The sequence below is a fragment of the Pogona vitticeps genome, chromosome 1 (genome assembly GCF_051106095.1).
Source record: "Pogona vitticeps strain Pit_001003342236 chromosome 1, PviZW2.1, whole genome shotgun sequence".
NCBI classification, from domain to species: Eukaryota; Metazoa; Chordata; class Lepidosauria; order Squamata; family Agamidae; genus Pogona; species Pogona vitticeps.
This window is the reverse complement of record NC_135783.1, coordinates 309,104,004-309,123,681: the sequence shown is the minus strand read 5'-3', so window position 1 is coordinate 309,123,681 and position 19,678 is coordinate 309,104,004. Positions and strand designations below refer to the sequence as shown.

The window sequence follows — 19,678 nt, the reverse complement described above, 5'->3', positions numbered from 1 at the left end:
GGAATGGCTTTCTTCAAAATTCTGTGGATTGATTGACGTACTCCCAATCCCAGAAAGGTCCATCCCAGCCTAAACGACTTAAGGGAAACATACACGGGTCCAATAATTCCAACAGACGGCACAGTTTTATACAATAGGCTCTGAGAAGTACAATATTCTGGTATAAACTAGTTACTGATGTCGCGTGGTTGTTAAATACTACTCGACTGGCAGCTATTTAGGCAAGGGAGGAATTGTGCCAAGACTCCTTGTCTTGATTCTCCTTATCTTGACTTAGAAAATTGTTGTGCTGTTGCTGCAGGGCTCCGATAGGGAAGAAAGGAGTTTTTAAGTCTGACCTCGGCAGACAGTGGTTGCTTGTAAAACAAATGTATACTTCAGCCAAACTCTGACAAACAATGATAAATGGCTCTAATCCTACATTTCCTATCCCAACCAGCTCAAGTTGGCCACTGTTGACCCTGGTCATGTGCTAAATATAAATACCAATGAGAACATTGAGGCAGACAAATGCTTCACTCATTATTGGTCAGTAGGAAAAAAATAGAACAGGTCCTTTAAAAATTCTGTTTGTCACAGTAAACAGATATACTAGGAAATATGTACAAAAAAGAGGTAACAGCCATTTTAAAAGACTGCTGTTTTTACTAAAAACAACAAAATCGAAACACTTGAAGAAAAGCTGCGTTTTCTAAACCGAGAAGTAATTTAATGTAATGGCAAAGAGTATTGAGCTGTATGAGCCAGGAAATGCTTGCTTCAAATTTTATGTGGTGATCTTAAGAAAGTTGTTGTTCTCAACCTTTTACAGTACCAGCTACCGCACATTTTCTTTTTCTCTTGCCCTTCTGCCATTGTCTTTTAAAGGACTAGGATGACCTGATTTCTTCCAGAGAATGTTTGCCTTCTGTTTAGCTTTGTTATTGTGCCTTTAGTAGACTGAGTTTTACTGGAACCCAATTTATATTCTTGCCTGTCTCTCCTTCTCACTCTTAAAATGAGTGTTTCATTCGTTCTCTCTTCTGGTGATTAATACTTGTGTGAGGGGGGAACACAATATATGCCCCTCCCCCTTCTACACATTGGTGTATGTGTGCAGTGCACTAGCTATTCAGTTTAGATGTATTCTCCCCACAAAGCAGAACCCTTTCTGTCCAGTGTTCTATATTCTGTGAAGAAGGTTTCCCCACAAAATAACAACTTTATATTTTCCCCTCATATTTGATTCTTCAAACTGAGGGGTTCCAGAATGTTAATGGAAACCACTTTGAACATATTTACAGAAAATGATATATGCCTTGTAGTAATGACAGCAGCAGTGCTAATGGCCTGCCTGGTAAGATGACTCCTTAAATACCTCACTTACATTGAAAACAGTATTAGGGTTGCTATAAGTCCATTCTGAGATGACAACACATAACAATGTTCTATAGGTGAGTCTTGGAACTCATACTTTGCATACAAAAAGTCTCAAGTCCAGACCTGGTTATTTTGAGGTAGGGCTCGGGAATAATTCTGCCTGAAATCACAGATAGTGCTAGAGAAACCCATGGTCTGACATAGAATAAGGAACGTTCCTATGTTCTTATTACATTATGCAGAGGTATTTGAACTCTTGGCATTTGCTAAGCTACTATTTTTTGTGTGTGTGTGTGTGTGTGTGTGTGTGTGTGTGTGTGTGTGTGTGTGTGTGTGTGTGTGTGTGTGTGTGTGTGTGTGTGTGTGTGTGTGTGTGTGTGTGTGTGTGTGTGTGTGTGTGTGTGTGTGTGTGTGTGTATTCTGTGCTGCCAAGTTGGAACCAACTTATAGCAACCCTAATAGGCTTTCAAGTAAGTAAGATATTTAAGGAGTGGTTTTACCAGTTCTTCTTCATGGTCTGTGTGAATGCACACTAATGGGTTAATCTACGCCTGAGCAGAGCAGCCTTGGAAGTTTCTAGAGCTCAAGCACATAGTGCCACATGCTGGCTATAACCCCACCTCCAGCACCGAGTGCCTCAGTTCCTTTCTTACTGCTGCTGCTGCAGCTTCTCAGTAGGAACTTTCATGTTTTTCATCCTTACCTTCTCTATTTTTGGACCTCCCCAGCTTCATTTCAGACCATCGACTACTCTTCTTCACAGTGAGTTTATCTAAATAATAAAAATGGACTGTTATTCAAGTTGACCGGGTAGCAGAGTTTATGGCCGCACCTCTTCAAGAGGTGCGAGGTCTGCTCAAATAAGATTCCCCTCTCCAACGGACATTCACGGTGCTTATTTTGTTTTGTGGAAGAACACCAACTGACCCTGAAGTTGAGGCTTCAATGCCTCCGCTCATTTCTTTTGGGAAAAGTCCCTTTTGCCGACTCAGGGTACGCCCATGGTTTCACCACAGCCTGAAAAGCAACCCTTGGTAGCGGGATCTCCGACTGCTCCCAAGACTCAGAAAGCAGTTAAAATGACGGCTAAGTCTAAAAACTCGTCCTCTGGCTCGAGGTTGATGGCCACGGCATCAACACCGAAACCTCCCTCGGTCTTGATTCCAAAGGAAAAGAAGAAGGCTGCTAAGTCTCCACATTCAGTGGATACCTCAGCACCGATGCCGGAAACATCCTGGCAACATTCAGTTTGCCTGAGCCTGCTGTCGGGGGATGAGGAGGATCCACCGCAGAGGCCGGAGGCCCCACTGTCCCCATGTGTCAGTGATCTTCCTGACTGGGGGAACACCTCGTTGGAGGTGGCGCAATTGGGGCAGGCTAGCCCGCAAACCTCTCTGGGCTCAATAGCTCAACAGGCCTCCGTCTCACTGCCGTAGTTGGTACATTTGGAGGTGCTGTGCAAAAAGACTCATAAGGCTAGACATTGGAGCCAGCCATTGAGCCCAAGCCCCTTAAGCACTCATTGACTCCAGGGCGTGAGTATGAACATTATGCGAGGTGGCGGTACTTTGACTATCCTCCATATTTTGACTCGGAGGACTTTGAGCCCGACCCACACTTTCACCCAAGGGCCTACAGGTATCATCCATACCTCTCTCTGCTGTCCACCCTAGGCCTGAAGGTCAATGTCGAAAAGTCAACATTGCATCCTACCCAGCAAGTGGCTTATATCAAAGGACTTTTGAATGCCCTGTCAGGTCAAGCCTCTCTACCACCTGACAGGATTTCAAAGATCAAGTCCATGCTGCGCCTCTTCCGTCGGGGTGTGTGGGTACCATCCTCCCAAGTTCAGTGGCTTCTTGGCCTCATGGCATCTACCACTCTTGAAGATGAAGTTGCTTCACACATGGTACCTTTTACTGTTCTCTCTCCTTTCTACCCAAAGTATCGTCCTTTTTTCATTGAGCTAGGCAGTTGTGCTGCCCACCTTTTTCCCAGCACCTACCGCACCACTAGAGAGGGTGTTACACTCCTTAGATGTTAAGCGGGCTCTCTCTTATTACATTCTTCATACTGCCATCTTCCGTACCTTGAAAAGACTCTTTGTAACGTTCCATGGCCCCTCTAAGGGGGCTCCAGCCACTTCTGAAACCATCTCCAGATGGATTGTGGTGGCCATACACCTTGCCTACCAGCTAGCTCAGGCTCCTGTCCCAGGTACAGTTAAGGCTTACTCAACAAGGACTGTAGCCTCTTCAATCGCATTTCTTCAAGGGGTGGACATTGCAGACATATTTAGGGCTGCTACATGGGCCACACCATCCATCTTTGCCTGTCATTACTGCCTTGATGTCCTGACCAAGGCTGAGGTGGTTCGTGCTGTCCTGGCTTCTGTGCTCTGGTGACGTCCCTCCTCCGGGTAAGTCAGCTTGCTAGTGTGCATTGGTGTGCATTCACAGAGACTACGAAGAAGAAAAAGAGGTTACTTACCTGTAACTCTGGTTCTTCAAGGGGGCATCTTTGAATTCACACTCCCCACCCTTGCTCCTTGCTGTCCATCACATGTGCTGTTTACATGCTGTTCTAAGAAACTGAGGCACTCAGTGCCAGGGGCGGAGTTATAGCCAGCGTGTGGGAGGTCCTGGCACCATGTGCTCGAGCTCTGGAAAGTTCTGAGGCTGCTCTGCACAGATTAACCCATTAGTGTGAATTCACAGACGACCACTTGAAGAACCAGAGTTACAGATAAGTAACCTCTTTTTCTTCTCACCAGAAAAGTGAGTTTCTATGGCCAGGTGGGTATTCAAACTCTGTTTTCCAGAGTCCTGTCCATCACTCTGTTCACTACACCACACTAGGAACCCTAACCCTATTTATTATAGTTAGTATTAATTACATTGGTTGTTTTTGGTTCTAGCAAGGGAGAATGACTCATCCCATTGTTTTGGTGTGAGACATGCAAAGGCCCCTGCTTGAAACATTGGTTGCCTTAATTGACAATTTATTCCTGTTATCACAGGAATGCCATGCTGATGCTGGTAATTATTTGAATTGTTTGTTTGATTATGGGCAAGGTTCTATGCCTATATGCCACAGTTAATTCGGAGGCTGTTGCCTGAAGGAAAAAGCCCTTGGCTATGGAAACTGAAACATTTCTAACTGAGCAAACTCTTCAGATTGGCAAGCAAGTGGAAAATAATGTTCTTAACCTCATAATTAAATAACTATGCATAGTTTGCAGAGTTACATGGGTTTGAGAATTTCCATCAATTAAAATGTGAACAGTTGCTTATCTTATCAAGGACTTTTATACTAGAAAACAACTTTGGTAATTAAAGCAATTAAGCAGATTGTTTTTGACATGAGAGAAATAGACACTCCTGATGGTAGAGGAGTGGAATAGACTTGCCTCAAATGTATCTTGCAGTGTGACTTTTTTGTTTAACATTTTTAAAGGAACACATAAATGCTTTATCTTGTGAGTCTGAAAATAATCACACCTGGAATATAATAAATTAACTTCAGGGGGTGTTCTACAGCGACAGTCACACAAGCTTAGGTAAAAGAGTGTGTCTTCTTGTTCCTCATTATCAAGTGAACTGTATTCTCTAAGGTTGTTGTAGGTTTTTCGGGCTGTTTGGCCATGTGCTGAAGGTTTTTCTTCCTAATGTTCTGGCAATCACTGTGGCCGGCATCTTCAGAGGACAGGAGTTAGAACTCCTGACACAGACCTCAGAACACAGTCTAGTGTAATTAAAACTCAGTCAGTGGACTGCATTGGGCCATTAGATTGAAGTAGAAGCGAATTGAGCTACTTACCACATTGAGATTAGTATGACTAATGAGTCATTGATGAGCAATTGATGAAGCAGTAGGTTTCATAGATTAAGAGCCTGGGGGACTTCTATTTCGCATTGGGGTTTATTGCTGGCTCAAATTCTGCCATCTTTATCAATCAGTTGTATTCACTGATTACCTTAATTAAGAGCTGTTCTCATATACAGTATGTCAGGGTACTTACTTTTGGCCTTTCTCCCTGCCCACTTCATCCTACTTACTCCTGGGAACTGCTCTTTGGAGCTTGGAAAAGAGAATGGGATATAGTGCAGTGTTGACAGTGGACAGGGCAGATGGTTGAAAACGGGGTTTTCCCTGCTTGCAAAAGCACTTTCCTTTTAAGCCAGGATGTATATGCACAGATTTACTGTTCATGTAGCCCACGTGATCAGTCTAAAGGTAGAGAAGGCAAGGCCAACAAAGTGAGTCTTTTTTTTTTTTTTTAGTAGGTGGCCTCAATCCTCACTTCTTCTTTGAGACAACTCTATCTTGTTCTGCCTTGTCCTCTGGTATGATGGCTATAGTCTCTTCTCTTTGGCAATACAGTACCTCTTTGGGGATATCCAGTGTTGTTACTGTTTCCCCGAGAATAAGCCCTAGTTAAGTGAAAGCCCGCCCTCCACCACTGTGCAGCAACCTGAAGATGACATGACTGTATTTGAATAAACGTAGATTGTTGTACATGAAAAAATAAAATATCCCCTGAAAATAAGCCCCACTGCTTTTTTTGGAGCAAAAATTAATATAAGACCTTGTCTTATTTTCAGGGAAACATGGTAAATTGTTCTGGCCACTTGCAGCTATCTTTCTGTGTTGTTATTTGTTATCCTCGCACAAAGGTGGTTCTTGAAAATACTTAACATTCAGATTACTTGCATCCACAAGTAGTAGGCTGCTGTAAACGGTGATGCTGTTTTTTATACATGACTCTGGAGTGCTTGAACATTCTTCAGTGTCTACATACAGTTTGTAGAATTAAAAAAATTGCCCATAGTTTTAATTTAGCTTTTAGGTTTAAAGTGCCATTCTTTCATGTTCAAATTGTGCAGTGTACCCCTTGTATTCATATTGAAATGTATTGCAGAAAGGTCAGCATTCCATTTCCTGACCTTGTATGTCTTGGGATTGCTCAATACTGATTTGAATTTCTGAAGCCGCTTTGCACATCTATCGTGTACTGTGCCAGAACATGTTCCTTAACAAAGAGAACATACTGTCTTCCCTCTGTCCACTGCCTGTGCCATGGTGCTAGCTTTGCTTCAGATGTTCTTACATTTCAGCATTGTATTGATACATTAGCTGCCATTTTCAAATAATCATAAGTACAGTGGTGCCTCGCTTGACAATAATCCATTCCAGGAAAATCGCCGTTAAGCGAAAACATCGTAACGTAAAATTAAAAGCCCCACTGAAACGCATTGAAACCTGTTCAGTGCGTTCCAGTGGGGTAAAAACTCACCGTCCAGCGAAGATGCTTCATATGGCAGCCATTTTCGCTGCCTGTATAGCAAGGAATCCATTCCTAAGCACAGCGGGGAGCCATTTTAAGCACCCGGTGGCCATTTTGAAAACCCAACAATCAGCTGGTTTTGATAGTTGTAAAGCGAAAATCGGTTCCCGAAGCAGAGAACCGATCATCGCTAAGCAAAATTCCCCCATTTAGACCATCGTTTTGCGATCGCAATTGCGATCACAAAAAGATCGTCGTAAAGCAGATTCATTGTAATGCAGGGCAATCATTAAGCGAGGCACCACTGTATGTCAGAGGCCAGTATAAATGCCAACCTGCTCCTGAATTGAGGGTGTATCTTGTTATATTAAGTTCACAAACCACTCAACTGTTTTCTATCCCACTGGTCATCTTTCATTTTTCAGTCTTTGTAAAAATGTCTTCTGGTACAGCAGTTCTTTCCCTGAGTGCTGCTGTTTCTTCAGCATGAATATAGTCTTTATTGGTTATTGTTACTGTTCTAATGTCTTTCCACGTTAGCTTTCTTTATCTTAGTAATTGATTAATCACAAATAAGGCAAATCAGCTTGTACAGCAGTTGTCTACTATATCTTTGAAGTATGATCTTCAGCATCTACTTTCTTTTCTTTTGAAGCCATCACTGAAAGTTCAAAACAGACAAAGATACAGCTTTCCTGCTGACATTTTTCTCATACAAGAGGTATTATAGCAATTCAAGGACAAATGTCAGGCAGGCAACAGAAATAAGTCTCCCTCACCATGCAAAACTCAAGGACACTTGCCAGCCAGCAAAACACAGCTAAACGGTGCAATGTTCTCTATACCACAGATAAACCTCAAATTACCCTTTCTCATATAGAATCTTGCTTTTTCTTTGAAATTCCATGTAAATCCTCTGCCATCAGCACAGTCCTAGTGAGTACAACTTGCTGGCTCTTTGAGTTGCTCGTAGCAAAGTCCAACAGGCTGCCAGGAGATGTTGTAATGATTATTGGCTTTAGCTCTGCTCTCAGTTACAGATAGCAGCGGACACAGGTAACATCAAGGGAATGTATGATGCTATCAAGCAGGCTTTAGGTCCAATACAGATCATCCAGAACCAATAACAGCAGATGAAACGCTATATTCCAGACAGAATGAACTATATTCCAGACAGAATGTAATAACCGAAGAGGCATTAAATAACATGGAGTGCCTACCTGCGTTGGAAGAGTTGGACAGCGAACCAACTTTAGCAGAAATAAAAGCGGCCATGGATTCCCTCACCTCCAGCAAGGCACCTGGGAAGTATAACATCTCTGCTGATGTGCTGTAAAGAGATCATCACCACCAAGCTGTATGAAATATTTTGTCTTTGCTGCAGGGAAGGTAGCGTACCACAGGACATGAAGGATGCAAACATCCTCACATTGTATAAGAACAAAAGAGATGGGTGACTGCAATAACTACCGTGGCATCTCTCTTCTCAGTATTGTAGAGAAGCTGCTTGCCTATGTTGTGCTGAAGAGATTCCATGTGCTTGCAGACAGAGCCTATCCAGAATCACAGTGTGAATTTCGAGCTAATAGATCCACCAGTGACATGGTATTTCCCTCGGACAGTTGCAGGAGAAATATAGGGAACAACAACAGCCACTCTTTGTGGCCTTCATAGACCTCACAAAGGCCTTTGATTTGGTTAGCAGGGATGGCCTTTTTAAAATACTTCCCAAGATTGGATGTCCACCTCAACTCCTTAACAACATCAGGTCCTTTCATGAGGAAATGAAGGGCCCTGTAGTTTTTGTTGGCTCAACATCAGATCCCTTTTTATTTTCTGAAGCGGAGTGAAACAGGGCTGCGTTTTCTCGCACCAACCCTGTTTGGGGATCTTTTTGGCTATCATGGTGAAGCATGCCGTTGGAAGGTGTCTCTCTCTGGACTAGATAAGATGGAAAGTTCTTTAATCTCTCTAGATTGAGAGTGAAGACCAAAGTCCATCTGAAATGCATGCGGAACTTACTCTTCACTGATGATGCAGCCGTTGTTGCCCATTCTGCTGAAGACCTCCAACAACTCATGAATCATTTTAGCAAAACCTGCCAAGACTTTGGATTAACAATCAGCCTGAAGAAAACACAAGTCATGGGGCATGGCATGGACTCACCTCCCTCTATTATCAACTACACACATGAATTGGAGATAGTTCATGACTTGGTGTACCTTGGATCAACAATCTCTGACACTCTCCCTAGATGTCAAGCTGGATAAACACATTGGCAAAGCAGCTAACATGTTCTCTAGACTCATGAAAAGAGTATGGCTTAATAAGAAGCTGACAGCATATACCAAGAGCCATGTCTATAAAGCCTGTGTCCTGAGTACACTTCCTGAACTGCAGTGAGTCCTGGACTCTTTGTGCATGGCAGGAGAGGAAGTAGAACACGTTACATATGTGTTGTCTCTGACACATTTTTTATATCACCTGGCAGGAGAAAGGTCAAATAGAGTAGTCCTCAAAGGAGCTGGAATTTTTCGCATGTATACATTTACTGAAACAGCAACGTCTATATTGGCTCGCGCATGTTGTGAGAATGGCTGGATTCCAAAAGATCTCCTGTATGGATAATTAGTGTGGGGATATTGCCCCAGAGGGAGACCATGGCTGTGATTACAAGGTTATCTGCAAGCGGGATCTGAAGGTCTTAGGAATGGATCTCAACAGATGGGAAATATTGACATCTGAGCTTTCATCCTGGAGGCAGGGGATGCATCATGGCCTCTCCCATGTCCAGCAGGCCAAGGCAAAGAGGCAGTCCCAAAACCAGGAAGCTGGACAGGGGATACACTGTATTTGTCTTTTGTGTGGAAGGGATTGTCACTCTCGAATTGGCCTTCTCAGCCACACTAGATGCTGTTCCAAGTCCTCTATTCAGAGCATGTTACCATGGTCTCTCGAGACTGAAGGATGCCTAATCTAGCTAATTCTAAGGACTTGAAAAATGCACTCGTCCACTCGTCTGTGATGAGTGAAAAATGCTGATGGACGAGTCACAGCTCCCTGCCTTCCTGCCTCCTTCCCTTCCGCCTTTCTCTCTCTTATCCTGCAGTCCTCCCCTCCCCCTCTCATTGCAAAAGGAAAACTGTCTTCTTGTGAGAAGAGAGTTTGAGTGGCACATTGAGATATAGCTCTGCAGGAGAATTTAGAGTAGTCCCATGCTGGAGAATATGGAGATTCCCTGCTCCCAATTTCAACTGAACGAGGACACATCCTGGGGTGGGCGGGAACCATGGCTCCTTAAGAGGCTGGGCGCATTTGCTTTTAGTTTTATTTTTGCTGGAAACATTCAAAAGAAAGGTATTCAAAATACGAGCTGCATGGCCCCATGAAGTAATAAAGCAACTCAAGTCTGAGGGTATAAATCAGTGATTCCCAATCTCAATAAATTGCAAGGCTATAGCCTGGTCATGCTGACTGGTGAAACGTTCTAAAATTTTTCAAGCCCTGCTAATTCTAAACTGAAGACTTAGGTATAGGCTTGGTAAACACAAATGAGGTGTTTTATCAGAAAATGAGGATGTATTTCCAAAGGCCTGTAATGAATTGATAGTTTATTACAATGATGTGAGTATTGAACATGCATTTCAAGCAGGAATCAAGGAGATAACAAAACTTATCACTCTTCTCCCCCTAATAATTCACATTATCATCCTTTTTCAGTTTACCTGAAAATGTCCTAAAGAACTCTTTTTGGCTTACAATGCCACTTGCAAAAATTTGGAATGAGCTGTCAAATGAACTAAAATTAATTGAATATGTAAACCTTGGTATAGTTAAATATTAAGAATCAAAATCTGTCTGTTAAACATGATACATTCTTCCAGACTAGTATGTTATGTGCTCAGTATTTTTAAGCAGGAATGGGCAAAATGTAGCCAGTTGTCCAGATGTTGCTGGGCAGCACCTCATCATCATCAAGAGGTTGCTTGCTTGCTTGTTTGTTTATAGTATTTTACCCTACCTTTCTCCTTAAAAAGGACCCAAGGCAGCTTACATAATTAAAAAATAATATTTAAAGCTTTTAAAAGCAAGTATACAATTAATGTATACAATTAATGTACACATTAATTGTTGTCGTTTAGTTGTGTCCGACTCTTCGTGACCCCATGGACCAGAGCATGCCAGGCCGTCCTGTCTTCCACTGCCTCCCAGAGTTGGGTCAAATTCGTATTGGTAGCTTCGGTGACACTGTCCAACCATCTCGTCCTCTGTCTTCCCCTTTTCCTCCTGCTTTCACACTTTCCTAAGATCAGGGTCTTTTCAAGGGAGTCTTCTCTTCACTGATGATGAGTCTTCGATGTTTATTCTTGCCATCTCCTGTTTGACCACCTCCAGCTTCCCAAGGTTCATAGACCTCACATTCCATGTTCCTATGCAGTATTTTTCTTTGCAGCATTGGACTTTCCTTTCACTTCCAGGTGCGTCCAAAGCTGAGCATCCTTTCGACTTTGGCCCAACCACTTCATTAGCTCTGGAGCTACTTGTACTTGTCCTCCGCTCTTCCTCAGTAGCATGTTGGACGCCTTTCAACCTGAGGGTCCCATCTTCCAGCGTCATATCTTTTAGCCTTTTGTTTCTGATCGTGGGGCATTCTTGGCAAATACACTGGAGTGGCATTGCCAGTTCCTACTCCAGGTGTATTGCGTTTAGTCGGAACTCTCCACTATGTCCTGTCCGTCTTGGTTGGCCCTGCACGGCATAGCCCATAGCTTCTCTGAGTTACTCAAGCCCCTTCGCCACGACAAGGCAGCAATCCATGATGCTGTGCATCAAATCACTTGCTTCTAGGGGTCCTTTCTCAGAGTGGGGTAGCCATGAAGATGAGCTATGTGGACATAGCACAGAGCGATTTATTTGTGACTACAGGGCTCTAGAGAGCTGTGTGTTGGATATTTTCTCTACTGTAATATTGCCACAGCAGGACAGCAGCTGGCAAAATTCTTCAGTAAATCTCCTAGCAAATATTGCAACCGGAGAGTTAACCTCAGGACTCCAGACGGTTGCCTCCAGCTAGAGTTAACCTCAGGACTCCAGACGGACGATTTCCAGCTAGAGAATGATCAGCAAGGCTCTTCAGAACAGTGCGGAGGGGAGGAATTAGCTAGTTGGTTAGTCCATGAGCTCCACCACTTCTAGTGGGAACTTCAGTCCAAATCACATGAGGACTGTTCCCATGAAAGTTTAGCCTGTGATACAAATGTGCAAGGAGAGCATATCACTATTCAAAAGGACCCCCAAGCACAGTCTGGAAGAATTTTCAGCCTGAAACTCAGTTACCTATAGGAGTCTCATGGTGAAGTGGTTAAACTGTAGTACTGCTTCAAGATTTTGCTCATGACCTGAGTTTGATACTGATGAGTTCAAGTAGCTGGCTCAAAGTTGACTCAATATTCCCCTCTTAAGTATTTTGGTTGCACTGGATTCCCTCAGGCTTGTTTGTTGGTTTTACAATATTATGTAGCTTAATTACATTATTAAAATTACAAATAATATTTATTCATTAGTCTAAAAATCAGAACTTCTTGTGTTGCTTGACATTTAGCAAGAGGGTTTTGGTTTAGCTGCCATTTACTTTAATTTAGGTCTAGCTACTTTTTTTCAGACAGTGGCAAAAAAGTGGAACTTCTTTTTGTAGAAGAAAGATTTCTGCATCAGCTTTTTGAATGGGAGGGGTGATTTTCCAATTTCTTGCAAAATGCCTCAAGCAAGTCTCTTAATAATCTTGTGTTAAACAGGGAAGAGCTGAAGAAGTAATAGCTTTAACATATTTTAGTCATTTGCTTTCAAAATCTATGGGTGGGGAATCAAAGAGTGGGGGTGTTCAAACTTAGCTAAAAATTAATCTGATCCTCTCCTTTTGAAGGGAATCTGTCACGTGTTTTATTTATATACTGCTAGGTCTCATCTATTATTTGCTTATTTTTTGCTGCAGTTGAACTAATTTCTACTGAAATTGTTTCAAGTATATATTTTTGTTTATGTTTCTGGCATCTTAAAGCAATAGAAGGGCTAAAGTTAGTTTGTTGGGGCAGAACTAAAAAAAAGTCGTATGACATATTAAACACTAATAAGCTTTATTTGGCATAAAGTGTCCTGGATTCTAAACTGATTCAGACAGACCTGCATTTGATGAAGAGAGTGAAATCCACAAAACCTTATGGAAATAAAACTTGAAAGTCTTTAAGGTCCCACAAGAAATGTTGTGTAAGAAGTATATTTCACTGTTATTGCTACATCTTATTTGGCTTCTTGGCAAAAAGATACTGAGTGCATCTCCTAAGGCGTTTAGCTAAAGAAAAGGAAATAATTTTAAATTATTAGTATTCACATCCTCATGGTGCTTGCTTGCTTGCTTATTTATTTATTTATTTATTTATTTATTTATTTATTCATTCATTCATTCATTCATTCATTCATTTATTTATTTATTTATTTATTTATTTATTTATTTATTTATTTATTTATTTATTTATTTATTTATTTATTTATTTATTTGAAATATTTTTACCCTGCCTTTCTCTTGAAAAGGACCCAAGGTGGCTTACAAACAATGAAAGACAATATTTAAAGTTGAAAACAATGAGTATACAACAGTGATTAACATTAAAAGACAATGTTTAAAAGTACGAACAATGAATAAGGAGTCATCTTACAAGTAATATTAAGGCAAAGATCAGTAACCATACAAACATGTTACTCTGAGAATAAAAAAACACAAAAGAAACACAAGTACTACTAAACATCAAGTCAAAGCAATAATGTATAACAATCCATCTAAAAATCACACTCAGGTCGCTAGATTACTGAAGGAAGGTGTGTCTGAAGAGAAAGGTTTTTGCCTGCTTACAGAAGGATAGCAAAGATGAGACCAGTCTTGCCTCCTCTGGGAGGGAGTTCCAAAGTCTGGGTGCAGCAACAGAGAATGTCCTCTCCAGACACACTTATGAAGGTGGTGGGACCAAGAGAAAGGCCTCCCTGATGATCATAGTACCCAAGCAGGTTCATAATGGGAGATACAATCTCTGAGATAGGTTAAAGCCAGCACTTTAAATTGTGCCTGGCAACTGACTGGCAGCCAGTAAAGCTCCTGTAAGAGGGGTGGGTGCGGGGCTACGTGATCCCTGTAACCAGTCCCAGTCAGCAATCTGGCTGCTGCATTTTGGACCCATTGAAGTTTCCTGACATTTTCCATCTGTTGTTGTTGTTTAGTCGTTGAGTCATGTCCGATCTTCATGACCCCATGGACCAGAATATGCCAGCCCCCCCCCCCCCCGTCTTCCACTGCTTCCCAGAGCTGGGTCAAATTCATGTTGGTAGCTTCGATGACACTGTCCAACCATCTCATCCTCTGTCATCCTCTTCTCCTCTTGCCGTCAAACTTTCCCAAAATCAGGGTATTTTTCCAGAGAGATTTCTCTTCTCATGAGATGGCCAAAGTATTGGAGCCTCAGCTTCAGGATCTGTCCTTCCAGTGAGCACTCAGGCTTGATTTCCTTCAGAGTTGATAGGTTTGTTCTCCTTGCAGTCCAGGGGACTCTCAAGAGTCTCCTCCAGCACCACAATTCAAAAGCATCAATTCTTTGGCAGTCAGCCTTCTTTATGGTCCAGTTCTCACTTCCATACAACACTACTGGAAAAACAATAGCTTTGACTATTTGGACCTTTGTTGGCAAGGTGAAGTGTGTGCTTTTTAAGAGGCTTTCTAGGTTTGTCATCACTTTCCTCCCAAGAAGCAGGGGTCTTTTAATTTCGTGGCTGCTGTCACCATCTGCAGTGATCATGGAGCCCAGGGAAGTAAAATCTGTCACTGCCTCCATATCTTCCCCTTCTATTTGCCAGGAGGGCCCAGTGGCAATGACCTTAGTTTTTTGATGTTGAGCTACAGACCATTTTTGGCACTCTCCTCTTTCACCCTCATTAAGAAGTTCTTAATTCCTCCTCACTTTCTGCCATCAGACTGGTATCATCTGCATATCGGAGGTTGTTGATATTTCTTCCAGCAAACTTAAGTTTATTATTATTATTATTAAGTTAAATTTATCTCAACATTTACTTCTGTCATACTATCGTAGCACCATTGAGAGTGTCCTAACCTATGGCATTCTGGCATGGTTTGGGAGTAGCTCTGTAGCGGACAAAAAAGCTCTACAGAGAACCATTAGAATTGCCCAGAATATCATCGGGCTCCAGCTACCAACCCTGGATGACATCTTCACATCCCGCTGTCTGAGGAAGTCACACAGCATCCTGAGAGACTCTTTCCATCCTGCTTATAACTTTTTTGAACTGTTGACGTCTGGCAGAAGATATAGAACAATTAAGACTCAGACCACACTTTTTCTGAATAGTTTTTATCCCAAAGCTATAATTGCATTTAATAATGAGCTTAAAGACCACCAGTAGTGAATAGTTAGTTGGACTGTGTTACTTGGCCTGTGGTGTAGATGTTTGTATTTTTAGTGGGGACTTTTAGTGGGTGTGGAATGTTGGGGGATTTTTTATTGGGTGGGGAGTGTTTGGGAAATTTTATGTGTGTGTGTGCATGTGTCTGGTCTCTGGGTGTCTGTGAATTTCATTGTATGGGTATACTGTGTACAGTGGTGCCTCGCTTAGCGATTGCTTCGTTTAACGATGTATTCGCTTTGCGATGGGTTTCTTTGAGGAAGTTTCCCCATCATTTAACGATGTTCTCTATGGGGGAATTTCACTTAACGATGTCCGTTTTTGCTCATTTAAAAGTGTCTTAAATGAGCGAAATGAGGGAAAAAACAAAATATCACCAAAAATTAATGAAGACTCAGAAGAAAGCCAAACTAAGTATGCATAGGTTTCACAAGGTGGACTAACTATTCCAAGCATTTAAAACATGTTCCAAACATGGTAAGACACTTAAAAATGAGCAAACACGGACATCGGAAAGCCATTCAAAAGCACTGAAGCCGGCTTCAGTGCTTTTGAATGGCTTTCCATTGGGGAAACATTGTTTCACTTAGCGATGTTTCCTATGGGGATTTTCACTTAAGGCCGTTAATCCGTTCCAATTGGAACAGATTAACCGGTTTTCAATGCATTCCTATGGGAAATGGTGTTTCACTTAACGATGTTTCCCATAGCGATGGGTTTTTTGGAACCAATTAACATCGTTAAGCGAGGCACCACTGTATATACCTACAATGACAATAAATAAATAAATAAAAATAAAAAATAAAAAAAAATCCAGGTTGGGATTCATCCAGTCCAGCCTTTCACATGATGGATTCTGCATATAAGTTAAAGAAGCCAGGGGACAATATACAGCCTTGTATAGTCCTTTCCTAATTTTGAACCAATCAGTTGTTCCATATCCAGTTCTAGATGTTGCTTCCTGTCCCACATATAGATTTCTCAGGAGATAGATAAGGTGGTCAGGCACTCCCATTTCTTTAAGGACTTGCCATAGTTTGTTGTGGTTGACACAGTCAAATGAATTTGCATAGTCAATGAAGCAGAAGTAGATGTTTTTCTGGAACTCTCTGGCTTTCTCCATAATCCAGCACATGTTAGCAATTTGCTCCCTAGTTCCTCTGCCCCTTCGAAATCCAGCTTGTACTTCTTGGAGTTCTCGGTCCACATACTGCTGAAGCCTACCTTGGAGGATTTTGAGCATAACCTTGCTAGTGTGTGAAATGAGTGCAATTGTACGGTAGTTGGAACATTCTTTTGCACTGCCATTCTTTGGAATTGGGATGTAGACTGATCTTTTCCAATCCTCTGGCTACTGCTGAGTTTTCCAAACTTGCTGGCATATTGAGTGTAGCACCATAACAGTGTCATCTTTTAAGATTTTAAATAGTTCCACTGGAATGTCATCACCTCCACTGGCCTTGTTAGCCATGCTTTCTAAGGCCCCCTTGACTTCACTCTCTGGGTTGTCTGGGACATCCAGATCTTTCTGGTATAATTGTTCAGAATTCTTGCCACTTCTTCTTGATGTCTTCTGCTTCTGTTAGGTCTGTACCATTTTTGCCCTTTATCATGTCCATCTTTGCACAAAAGGTTCCTTTAATATCTCCAATTTTCTTGAACAGATCTCTGGTTTTTCCCTTTATGTTATTTTCCTCTTTCTTTGCATTGTACATTTAAGCAGGTCCTCTTGTATCTCCTTGCTATACTTTAGAAGTCAGCATTCCATTTTCTGTAACTTTCCCTATCTCCCTTGCATTTTGTTTCCCTTCTCTTCTCTGCTATTTGTAAGGCCTCATTGGACAGCCGCTTTTCTTTCTTGCATTTCCTTTTCTTTAGGATGGTTTTTGTTCCTGCCTTCTGTACTTTGTCATGAGCCTCTATCCAAAGTTCTTCAGGCACTCTGCACACCAAATCTAGTTCTTTAAATCTGTTCTTTACTTCCAGTGTGTATTCATAGGGGATTTAGTTTAGATTATACCTGACTAGCCCAGTGGTTTTTCCTACTCCCCACTATGACCTGCCTGTCTAAGGTGTCCCTGCACGGCATAGTCCATAGCTTCTCTGAATTACTCAAACCCCTTCGCTATGACAAGGCAGCAATCCATGAAGGGGCACTTTCCATCTATATTACCATAAATTCTCAAGTACCTTTACTTACTCCAAGTAAACTTTTCCTTAGTTTCTTGTGGGGTAGCCATGTCAGTCTGTTGCAGCCAAAATAAGAAATTTCTGAAAAATCGTATCTGACATAATTTTTTGTGGATGGCAACCTATTTCCTCAAGTGCATACCAAATAACACTTGTTCATCTTGAATATTGCACAAGTCTCTTTTGTTTTTACAACTTACTGTTGAAGTCACACACAAGTATAGAGGGGGAAATGCATTTTGCTGTACTTTTTTTCTTTAAATTGAGCTTTCAGATGGAAAGGGACAAGCTGATGGAAGAAATATTAATTTGTGGTTATGAAATTGGATTCTGTGATGCAGAGTGAATCTACAGCAAACTGTCACATGGTGATGTGCTCCGATTTCTGGCTAGATCTTGTTACTTGTTGTAAAGCCATGAGTTTCCTTATGTGCACTTCCCAATACAATTGAGTCTTCACTAGTGAAATACATACTATATACTAATGCTTAATTTGTAGTAGTGGGTTTGAGGAGATGGGAATATGGAAGACACTATAAAGTTGTCACATGGCTTTGATTGCTGATTCCTGTTCTTCCTGTTGCATAGGCCATGCTTAGAATATTAAGTGATTTATTTGCCTAGCTGTCAGGTACTTAGATGACTGTTGTTATTGCTGTTGTTTTTACTGAATTTTCTAGCCTTTGTGATTTCAAGTATATGAGAGAAATTATGCCTATTCACCCAGCCAGTTTTGTTGTTGTTATGCAAACACAGCTCTGGAGTAGCTTGAGCAGCTCCAAAAGTAGAAGAGGGAATTTAATTCTTCTCCCACATTATGGTCCAACAACAACAACAACAACATAATTTCCTTTCTAAAGATATTTGCATTTCAAGAGAAGCTTCCTTGGCACCAGCTGGACTATCCCTTGAAATGCAGATAGCTTTGTAAGAGAGGTAGCATCTCTTGAAGTTGTGCCAGGGAAAGAAAGTTAATCTTTATCCTCCCCTACATTAGTCTCCCCTTTCCCTTTTTACTAGGCTTGCCTGGAGCTACAAGAGTGGACAAAATCAATAATATATAAAACAAAACTTTTAAAATAGATTTTTAAATTTACAATTGAATTTTCATTGTTGAAATGCTTGTTGCCCTGTATGATGATTTGTTGTTATGTGCTGTCAGGTTGTCTGCAACCAATAATGGTCCTATGAGTGAGTGATCTGCAGATATTCTGTTATTAACAGCCCAGCAAGCTCAAAGCTGTGGCTTCTTTTATGGAGTCAATCTATCTCATGTTTGGTCTTCCTCTTTTCATGTTGCCTTCAAGTTTTCCTAGCATTAGCGTCTTTTTCAGTGAGTCTTCTCTTTTCATGATGTGCCCAAGGAATGACAGACTTAGCTTCATAAGAGGGATGATAAGATTTAATAATTATGTGTTATAAAGTCAATTCTCAGTTTACATGATTTAGCAATCTCTCATTTTGAAGTTGTTCTTTTTATAACAAGTGGGAGTGCACTTTTGCAGAGAAAAAAGTCACAAGTTAAATCAAAGCCAACAAATGTGATGTCTGATTTCGTCCCTTTTGTTAATTCTATTTTTTTAACTAAGGAAGAACAAAGAACTGATAGATGCACTTTCTTTTTCTCTAGGGAAGTCTGTGCGTAAAACCCACACTGTAATGTCACAGAATGCTGGCTATAGCATGACACCAGCAGATAGTTACCGTATTTTTTGCTCCATAAGACATACTTTTCCCTCCCAAAAAAGTGGGGGGGGGTGAGTCTGTGCGTCTTATGGAGCAAAGGTGGCGATTTCACCCCCACTGGCCCCATGGGGGGAGCTTCCCAAGGGTCCGAGTGAGCCTTCCAGGACCCTTGTGGGGGCTCCCCCCAACCCCCACGGGGCCAGCAAGGCCAAAATCTCCAGCTTCCAGACCTTTTCTGAGCCTTTCAAGCCTCACAAAAGGTCCTGGAAGCTTGCAGTTTTGCCTGTGCTGGCCCCGTGGGGGGGTGGGGGGGAGCATTGCAAGGGTCCGAGTGAACCTTCCAGGACTCTTGCGATGCTCCCCCCACCCACCCCCCACAGGGCCAGCGCGGGTGAAATCGCCACCTTCTGCGACTCTTTTGAGGCTTGGGAAGCTTCAGAAGAGTCCGTGAAGGTGGCGATTTCACCCCCTCTGACCCCCGGGGAGGCAGGGTGAGTCTCTAAAGGGTCCTGAATCACACCATAGGACCCTTTGGAGGCTCACCCTGGGGCCCCCCTGGGTCAGAGGGGGCAAAATCGCCATCTTCTGGGACTCTTCTGAAGCTTCCCAAGCCTCAAAAGAGTCCCAGAAGGTGGCAGTTTTGCTCCCTCTGGCCCCCGGGGGGGAGCCTCCCAAGGGTCCGAGTCTGCCTTC

At 42.1% G+C, this 19,678-nt stretch overlaps 1 protein-coding gene and 1 long non-coding RNA gene across 2 annotated transcripts in view; one reads left to right on the top strand and one right to left on the bottom strand.

The window, feature by feature from the left end:
• The window catches only part of LOC144588696 (uncharacterized), a 28,413-nt gene extending 9,324 nt beyond the window's left edge, over positions 1-19,089 (bottom strand). The window contains exons 1-2 of the long non-coding RNA XR_013544369.1: positions 3,850-19,089; positions 2,063-2,131 (exon numbers count right to left, since the gene is read on the bottom strand). This is a non-coding gene — a long non-coding RNA (uncharacterized LOC144588696). The remainder of the gene's footprint in view (positions 1-2,062; positions 2,132-3,849) is intronic.
• Positions 1-19,678, top strand: part of STXBP6 (syntaxin binding protein 6) — a 141,079-nt gene that overhangs the window by 75,724 nt on the left and 45,677 nt on the right. The window lies entirely within an intron of this gene.